The 9,064-nt window shown below is 43.9% G+C and overlaps 1 long non-coding RNA gene across 1 annotated transcript; it reads left to right on the top strand.

The window, feature by feature from the left end:
* The first annotated feature begins 351 nt into the window (after positions 1-351).
* On the top strand, positions 352-8,778 carry LOC101732065. The gene is made up of 3 exons (XR_004222867.1): positions 352-1,599; positions 2,087-2,183; positions 8,629-8,778. It is a non-coding gene; the product is annotated as an uncharacterized LOC101732065 (long non-coding RNA).
* The last annotated feature ends 286 nt before the right edge of the window (positions 8,779-9,064 follow it).

The following is a 9,064-nucleotide window of genomic DNA, read 5'->3' as shown; positions in this document are numbered from 1 at the left end:
GTCTGATCCCACCATTTCAACTATATAAAAGGAGTATTTTTAAAAAATAAATAAATAAATGGGGTGTGGTAATTGGGGCGGGGCCACAAAAGCTGCGCGCGCCAAATCTTTTTGTCCCTCTTTTCGTTTTTCAAATGTTGGGAGGTAGGATTTAATCATTTAAATTTATTTATAAAGCGCCAACATATCCCGCAGCGCTGTACAATAAGTGGGTTACATACATTGGGCATACAGAGTAATATATAAAGCAATCAGTAACCGATACAGGAGGGGAAGAGAGCCCTGCCCAAAAGAGCTTACAATCTACAAGGAGTAACATATAAAGCAACCAATAACCGATACAGGAGGGGAAGGGAGCCCTGCCCAAAAGAGCTTACACTCTACAAAGAGTAACATATAAAGCAACCAATAACCGATACAGGAGGGGAAGGGAGCCCTGCCCAAAAGAGCTTACAATCTACAAATGGCAACAGGGGGCATATTAACAGTTACTGCTATCCTAGTGAGAAAAGTCCGTCTGTCACTGCTCCATGTTGCTTTCAGTTGGGCGATTTCAATTCAATCAAAATTGGTGCCGGGGGACTGGGGAGTTTGAGCTCTGTTTTCTTTTTTTTGCCAAAGAACTGCAGGAGTCACACATGGCTGTGCCCTACTGACCATAGGCTTGTAGTTTGGCCCTGTCCTATAATGCCATTTTTCATTCAAATGAACTTCTTATTGTTCTATGGTTTTTTTGTCTGATATCTCTTTGTTGGAATGATACTCTTCCTGCACTAATATATACTGGAGCATGTCTTTCTGCCTGCCCCTTCCCTTAATCCTCACTTCCATTTTGGATGAAAACTTTGTTTTGTCAGCTCTTTATTCTCCCCAATCTCTTTTTAGCAGCAGAAATGATCTCCAAGTGATCTCTTTGAGGCAGATTCTGAGAGTGAGCAGAGTGACCAAAAGGCCGACTCCCCTCCGCAAACAAAGAAAAAATCCAGAGAGGAAGATGAAGAATTAGCACTTGAAGAGATGAAAAAGAAAAAAAATCCAAGTCTGGTAAATCTAAGGCAAAATCTAAGGCAGAAGCAGAGCTGTCTGATAGCTCATCCCCAGACCTAAAACCAAAGAAGAAACTATCAGAAAGCAAGGAAGATTTAAGTAACAAAAAGCAAAAGAAGGATGATCTCAAAGAGTTAAAAAAGGCAAAGAAAGAAGATGTAAAAGACCTAAAGGTCAAGGGAAAAGATGAATTAAGAGACAAACAGCAGAAGAAGGACAAAGTGAAGGACTGTGACCCCCCAGATTATGCCAGGCAGGTTTCTGAAGAGCTTTCCCATTCCATTAGTGTGAGTTCAGCCATTTTAACAGAGGAGAAAAAACAACCCATAGAGGAGCGAGAGGAAAAAGAACCAATTCAGGATCTGCCAGAGGGAAAGCCGAGCGAGTTACCCAGTATGGAAGAGGAGGAGGATGGCGACGATGAGGAGATAAAAGTTAAAGAAGAAGAAACCCCCCAAAAAATAAAAGCTGAGAGAGGTGAGGAAAGGAAGGGCCTGTGTGACGAGCTGCAGAGTGAGAAAAAGAGCAGAAACAGCAGGAACCTTTGAGAAGGTAAAAGAGCTTTCTGTATTGGAAAGGCTGCACCTCTTCCTGCTCCGTTTCAGAAGGGCTCGCGAGCAAGCACGGAAGGGAAAGCAGCCCGTGGGCTCTGTATCTGAGGGATGCCTAAATGTCTCCCTGTTATTCCCTAGTTACACATTTATTCTTCTTCTACCAGATATTAATGTGCTATGCTCTATACATCCTTTGTGCTATCATTCCTTAAACATTTGTTAAATGGTTTATATTTCCTTTTTGCATCAAATAGGGGTCACTGACCCCTTTCAGACCTTCTCCTATTCAACTCCCAATCTCTCGTTCAACCCGCTGCCTGGTTGCCGGGGTAAATTAGACCTTAGCAGCCTGACACCTGAGAGAGTTGTTAAACTGTAGAGCTGCTGAACAAAAACCTAAAATATTGAAGTGTTTCCTTATCTTTCAGTTGCAATGAAATATATATTTACGAGTGCACTTGGTAACTGCCTGATTTAATTCTTAGGAAAAAGAAGGTAGAAAAACGGACACAGGAAAAGAGAAAACCAGGAAGAAACAGGAGTCTGAAAAAGAAGGGAAAAAAGAACAGAAGGGGGTAAAGAGTGAGTGTGCTTGGATTTGCTGAAATCTATATTTATTCCTACATATAGTTGTTAGTGCCCTGCACAACACAGAAATCCCTGATATCCCTATCTCTGTAATCTGTTCATTCAAAAAAGTAGGAATAAATCCCATGTTTATATGCTGAAATCCAGCTGCAAAGCAGTTCTTCTCTTTCTGCATCATTTGAAATCCTGACAGGGGAGGAGGGACTAAAACACTGATGTTATAAATTGTAGCAACTTCTCCACAGCTTACAGACAGCATGCAGGAACTACATAACCCACAATGCATTGCACTGGGATGTTCCTTTCCTTATTGACATTACGTGTGCAGCAGGGAATTGTGGGATTGTGGGATTGGGAGGCTGAGGACAGCCGACTACTGCTACATTTTATTTGAGTCTCAAAGTAGCCAACCCAATCAGCAGGGGAACAGGGGGCGGGGCTTAGGGAAATGTTCCAAACTGTATTATTACATTAAAAGTCATGAAAAGTCTGCGTGTTGTTTAACTGATTGTATATTGCAAAGTTGCTTGAGATTATGTTTACTTTTCAAAAAGCTTAAGTTGTGTTTGGGTGGAGTTCCCCTTTAATCTATTTTATGTGTATTATGGATGTCTGTCAGGTTGCCTTTCTTTTCCTGCTGTATTATTGGCACCTAAAATATATGGAATGATGCCATAAATATATAGAATGAAGGGGAATGTGGGAGATTATTGCACAGGGCAGTTTCACACTGGAACGAGCATACAAAAGAGAGGGGATCAGTGCACATTCCCAGGCCCCTTACTAGTAATGTAGTATGTGCAGCGCGTGTATTTTACTTACAGAGTTATGAGCCTAAAGCTGACACCGGCAAGGTATCCCCAATATGGCGCTCCTAACTATTATTCCCCGCTCATATTTTCCAAAGACTGACGCCTGTTTGTAGCATTTCTTGGGATAAATGTTCCAGTGTCAGGGCTTAGTCCCCCCCTGCCATTAGCTTTAATAGGAGAGAGATTGCCCAGAGCACAGCATTGGTTCCCTGGAACACTGACTGATATGCACCAGCGTATTGAAAACATCCATTCATTTCCCAAATTGGCTTTATTTGTAGCGTAAAGCGTCTCTTTATATTAAAAGCTGAATGCAAAGGCTTCCTGGGTACTTACCTTTGCCATATTTCCCAGGGCAGTGTCACACGTGGCGCTTTGCTTAAAATCACACATAGCGGCCATTTTCCAGTGAATATCACAGTAATTGCAGTATCGCTGCTGGTGCATTTGTGTCTTTTGCTCAAGGGAGCTGCGTTAAGAGCTTTGTTACACTAATTACACATGAATACACTTTATATGTTATACTGTGCTTATATTATTTACAGCTGTAAAGGAACCCAAGAACATGTTTTTTTGTTTTATGGACCTACTCATACTGCAGCCCATGGAACTAAACAGATATTCAGTAGATATGAGAAGCCCCCCAGTCTGTTTCTCTGTTACATTGCTCCCCGTAGCTCTATGTTAAACTAAGGGTTACACTGTTATTGCACCTGGGTAATACTGAAATGTTGGGCATTATGTGCACGTACTGAATGTTTAGATCAATAGGAAATTCAGCTGCCCACACCGCAGTTTAAATGAAACAAACAAATGCTTTCTAAAGATGGTTGAAGTTGGGTGCAGTAGAAGTCCTTTGGCTGTCGGCTCAAGCTGTGCCATCCAAACAGCACTACAATATCCTGCCATGTAAAAAAGTGGCAGATTGCAACCAAAAAGCCTTCTCTTCCCCTAGTCCCAAGGGTAGAACTCGGAATCTCCAGCAGTTATGTATGTTGTTCATTTTAGCACCTTTGATGAGTAAAGCGCAAGTTGGCTTAGCAATGGGCCTACAGCTGGAGTGGGTGACTCTGGAAGACTCTGGAAGAAGGGAAAGTGACAGGCACAGTGACAGTTACACATAACTATAAACCCAGTGAGAATGAGGAATGAATGGATATTGGGGAGTTGTATCAGGAGTCAGAACCAGCAGTGCAGAGAAGGGAAAGGGACAGACACAGTGACAGTTACACATAACTATAAACCCAGTGAGAATGAGGAATGAATGGATATTGGGGAGTTGTATCAGGAGTCAGAACCAGCAGTGCAGAGAAGGGAAAGGGACAGACACAGTGACAGTTACACATAACTATAAACCCAGTGAGAATGAGGAATGAATGGATATTGGGGAGTTGTATCAGGAGTCAGAACCAGCAGTGCAGGGAAGGGAAAGGGACAGACACAGTGACAGTTACACATAACTATAAACCCAGTGAGAATGAGGAATGAACGGGTATTGAAGAGTTGTATCAGGAGTCAGAACCAGCAGTGCAGGGAAGGGAAAGGGACAGACACAGTGACAGTTACACATAACTATAAACCCAGTGAGAATGAGGAATAAATGGATATTGGGAGTTGTATCAGGAGTCAGAACCAGCAGTGCAGAGAAGGGAAAGGGACAGACACAGTGACAGTTACACATAACTATAAACCCAGTGAGAATGAGGGATGAATGGATATTGGGGAGTTGTATCAGGAGTCAAAACCAGCAGTGCAGAGAAGGGAAAGAGACAGACACAGTGACAGTTACACATAACTATAAACCCAGTGAGAATGAGGAATGAATGGGTATTGGGGAGTTGTATCAGGAGTCAGAACCAGCAGTGCAGGGAAGGTAAAGGGACAGACACAGTGACAATTACACATAACTATAAACCCAGTGAGAATGAGGAATGAATGGATATTGGGAAGATGTATCAGGAGTCAGAACCAGCAGTGCAGAGAAGGGAAAGGGACAGACACAGTGACAGTTACACATAACTATAAACCCAGTGAGAATGAGGAATGAATGGATATTGGGAAGATGTATCAGGAGTCAGAACCAGCAGTGCAGAGAAGGGAAAGGGACAGACACAGTGACAGTTACACATAACTATCAACCCAGTGAGAATGAGGAATGAATGAGTATTGGGAAGTTGTATCAGGAGTCAGAACCAGCAGTGCAGAGAAGGGAAAGGGACAGACACAGTGACAGTTAAACATAACTATAAATCCAGTGAGAATGAGGAATGAATGGATATTGGGGAGTTGTATCAGGAGTCAGAACCAGCAGTGCAGAGAAGGGAAAGGGACAGACACAGTGACAGTTAAACATAACTATAAATCCAGTGAGAATGAGGAATGAATGGATATTGGGGAGTTGTATCAGGAGTCAGAACCAGCAGTGCAGAGAAGGGAAAGGGACAGACACAGTGACAGTTACACATAACTATAAACCCAGTGAGAATGAGGAATGAATGGATATTGGGGAGTTGTATCAGGAGTCAGAACCAGCAGTGCAGAGAAGGGAAAGGGACAGACACAGTGACAGTTACACATAACTATCAACCCAGTGAGAATGAGGAATTAATGGATATTGGGGAGTTGTATCAGGAGTCAGAACCAGCAGTGCAGAGAAGGGAAAGGGACAGACACAGTGACAGTTACACATAACTATAAACCCAGTGAGAATGAGGAATGAATGGGTATTGGGAAGTTGTATCAGGAGTCAGAACCAGCAGTGCAGGGAAGGGAAAGGGACAGACACAGTGACAGTTACACATAACTATCAACCCAGTGAGAATGAGGAATGAATGGATATTGGGGAGTTGTATCAGGAGTCAGAACCAGCAGTGCAGGGAAGGGAAAGGGACAGACACAGTGACAGTTACACATAACTATAAACCCAGTGAGAATGAGGAATTAATGGATATTGGGGAGTTGTATCAGGAGTCAGAACCAGCAGTGCAGAGAAGAGAAAGGGACAGACACAGTGACAGTTACACATAACTATAAACCCAGTGAGAATGAGGAATTAATGGATATTGGGGAGTTGTATCAGGAGTCAGAACCAGCAGTGCAGAGAAGGGAAAGGGACAGACACAGTGACAGTTACACATAACTATAAACCCAGCGAGAATGAGGAATGAATTGGTATTGGGGAGTTGTATCAGGAGTCAGAACCAGCAGTGCAGGGAAGGGAAAGGGACAGACACAGTGACAGTTACACATAACTATAAACCCAGTGAGAATGAGGAATTAATGGATATTGGGGAGTTGTATCAGGAGTCAGAACCAGCAGTGCAGAGAAGGGAAAGGGACAGACACAGTGACAGTTACACATAACTATAAACCCAGTGAGAATGAGGACTGAATGGATATTGGGAAGATGTATCAGGAGTCACAACCAGCAGTGCAGGGAAGGGAAAGGGACAGACACAGTGACAGTTACACATAACTATAAACCCAGTGAGAATGAGGAATGAATGGATATTGGGGAGTTGTATCAGGAGTCAGAACCAGCAGTGCAGAGAAGGGAAAGGGACAGACACAGTGACAGTTACACATAACTATAAACCCAGTGAGAATGAGGAATGAATGGATATTGGGGGTGTATCAGGAGTCAGAACCAGCAGTGCAGAGAAGGGAAAGGGACAGACACAGTGACAGTTACACATAACTATAAACCCAGTGAGAATGAGGAATGAATGGATATTGGGGAGTTGTATCAGGAGTCAGAACCAGCAGTGCAGAGATGGGAAAGGGACAGACACAGTGACAGTTACACATAACTATAAACCCAGTGAGAATGAGGAATGAATGGATATTGGGGAGTTGTATCAGGAGTCAGAACCAGCAGTGCAGGGAAGGGAAAGGGACAGACACAGTGACAGTTACACATAACTATAAACCCAGTGAGAAAAAGGAATGAATGGGTATTGGGGAGTTGTATCAGGAGTCAGAACCAGCAGTGCAGGGAAGGGAAAGGGACAGACACAGTGACAGTTACACATAACTATAAACCCAGTGAGAATGAGGAATGAATGGATATTGGGGAGTTGTATCAGGAGTCAGAACCAGCAGTGCAGAGAAGGGAAAGGGACAGACTCAGTGACAGTTACACATAACTATAAACCCAGTGAGAATGATGAATTAATGGATATTGGGGAGTTGTATCAGGAGTCAGAACCAGCAGTGCAGGGAAGGGAAAGGGACAGACACATTAGTAGGAAGGTAAGAATACCTGGTACCCAAGTTAGTTTATGTGACCTGCCTGTTTGCTTCTCCAGACTTGGAAGGAAACATGGCGGCACCTCCCCAGCATTAATTCCCATGGGTCTTAGCGCCAAAGAGATTTGATGGAGGCAAAAACCGGTTTCACTACTGGGTTTCCCAAGCACCTTAACTGCACCCTGTGCCCCGTAATAATGGGCTACAATGGAGACCCAAGGGGCTACTAACATGCTCTGAGTTCCTCTAGTTCTTCATACAAGTAATTGCTCATTCTCAGGCTGAGGCACACAGACCCACAGTACATACATTACACTGAAATATGATTTTCCCTTCCAGTCAGTAAGTTCAGACTCATTAATGTTGATCGCTGGAATCCAACAGAACAGCTGCTCATGTGTCTGGCAGATAAATGTCTGTATGTCGAGGTTCTGCCGGTCTCCTATTGCCCCGAAGGTACCAACAACTGTTGCTCCAGATGACGGGAGAGTCTGTAGGGAGCCTGCGAGGGCACAGTCGCCGGGGTTTCCATGACAATATAAATAATGTTACAGGGTCTGTCAGTTAAACTGAGAGGCTTTGGCTCTGTATTACATAACGTGACGGCACATCCTTGCTTTATGGTCAGGTATCTTCCATGGAGATTGTGACCCAACAATGACACGTCTTATAACTGCCCTGTTTAACACAACAGTCTTGATTCCAGCCATTAAAACATTGGGACTGGCCTAAGAGTTGGATGTGACTGAGTAAAGACTGAGCCATATGTAACCAGACCCCTGCCTGCCCAACATCTCATTCCCTAACCAAGGGGATTCATAAAAATATGCCCCTCCCTTTGCTGCTATAACTGCCCCTGCCCCTCTGGGAAGGTTCCCACTAGATGTTGGAGTTGCTGGGAGTTGCTCCCATTCAGCCACAAGGGCATTAGTGAGGTTGGGCAGTGATGTTGGGGATCAGGCTCATAGTCGGGGTTCCATCCCACAGGGGTTCAGTTGGGTTGGGTCAGAGCTCTGTGCAGGTTCTTCCCATCTCAGCAAACCCATTCTGTAGGGCCCATCTCTGTACATGGGGGACATTATTGTGCTGAAACAGGAAAGGGCCCCCCCAAACTATTCCACAAAGTAGGGAGCACAGAATTGCCGGGAATGTCACTGTACCCTGTAGCCTTAAGGTTTCACTGGAACCAGGGGCCCAAACCATTGAAAGTAATAATATATAAATGATTTATGATATTGCCCGTGACCTGTACAGAACGCCGCGCCAGGCAGCTTGCACTCTAATGGTCGAGAAAGTTCTGGTTAATATTAATTATTCCTCTCTGGATCAAGAAATCTGAACTGTGTCTCATATCAAATGCATTTCCCTTCTGTTTGCAGCACTTTCATGTCAGGGATGGTCCCTTGGATCAACCGGTTCTTCTTCCGGCTGCTGTTTGCCAGTAAAAGCCAACGGGTCAACATCAGTCATAAAGTCTTCAACTTCGACTGTCTGTTCAAGCAGCACGTACAGGACTGGGCTATTCCCATGTAAGTCCCATTGCTCTCCGCTTGCCTCGTTATCTCTGCACGTTCTGTATTGTGTGCGGGAAGGTTCTGCCCCAGAGAGAGGGGATTAAGGTCAATAATTTCACATTTACATGTAAAAGGGTTTAGCAGAGGCAGAATCAAAGGGCTGAAATTCTCTCCTGCCCAATAAAATAGCCATGAACTTCCAAACAAAATATATTATTATCCAGAAAAATGACATTTACTGTTACAGATCCAGTCATTGGCCTGAGGGCTGGATATTCTGGCCAACCAGGAGGACCTTGTG

Source organism: Xenopus tropicalis, chromosome 5 (genome assembly GCF_000004195.4).
Source record: "Xenopus tropicalis strain Nigerian chromosome 5, UCB_Xtro_10.0, whole genome shotgun sequence".
NCBI classification, from domain to species: domain Eukaryota; kingdom Metazoa; phylum Chordata; class Amphibia; order Anura; family Pipidae; genus Xenopus; species Xenopus tropicalis.
This window is presented reverse-complemented; position numbering and strand designations above follow the sequence as displayed.